This window comes from Sceloporus undulatus, chromosome 6, assembly GCF_019175285.1.
Source record: "Sceloporus undulatus isolate JIND9_A2432 ecotype Alabama chromosome 6, SceUnd_v1.1, whole genome shotgun sequence".
NCBI lineage: Eukaryota > Metazoa > Chordata > Lepidosauria > Squamata > Phrynosomatidae > Sceloporus > Sceloporus undulatus.
In genome coordinates this window covers 941,920-942,814 of record NC_056527.1, presented here as the reverse complement: position 1 = coordinate 942,814, position 895 = coordinate 941,920, and positions in this window count along the sequence as shown.

The following is an 895-nucleotide window of genomic DNA, read 5'->3' as shown; positions in this document are numbered from 1 at the left end:
ATCCGTCTCCCCGCATTTCTCCTCTTTGGAAGCTCAAGGGTTAACTGAGCCTTTTTGACCAAGGGAGGGGGGAGAAAAAAGGAGGGGGCGTGGTTCCATCCTGGCCTCCTGATTGGTTCCCCTTGGCTCAATGAGGGCCGCCCAGCGGTGCACCGCAGCCAATAGCAGACGCCTCTTCCTGGCTGCCCTTTTCTCTTTTCTCTTCTCAAAGCCCTCCCTCCCTGGTTCCGCCCCCGGCTCTAGATTGGCAGGCCTTTCAGCCAATGGTTGCAGCAGACCTGTGCCAAAAGTACAGTAAATCCTTCATTCCCTTCCATGCAAAAGGAGCCAAGTGGGTGCAGGGGGAGGGGCTTTGGGCAGGGAGCCGGTGATGGATGCTGCAAGGTGGGCATCTGGGGTCCTTCAAAGGGGGAGGGATTCCCAATGTCCCCCCCCCGCCCCCTCCTTTGCATTGCCTGCAAGAGCCCTCCAAGCCACAGCCACCAGGACCATCTTTTTGGGGGTCCCCCATCTCTCCCCCTCCAGCCCTTGGAAAAACGTTTCAGCCTGGGAGGGGGGTTTCCCTAGCCTAGCCCCACCTTCATCATCATTCATCATCATCATCATCATCCCTAATAGTAGAGAGAGAGATTTGGCTGGGGAGGGAAATTATTGTTATTATTATAATTATCTTAATCATCATCATCATCATTGAGAGAGAGAGAGAGAGAGTTCCTGCAGGGCAGAATGGGGTTGGACTGGATGGTCCTTGGGGTCTCTTCCAACTCTCTGATTCTGTGATCATCACTAGCAGCAGCAGAGAGAGAGATTTAACTGGGGAGGCTTATTATTATTATCTTCATCTTCATCATCATCATCACTAGCAAAGTCAGAGAGAGGTTTGGTTTGGGTGGAA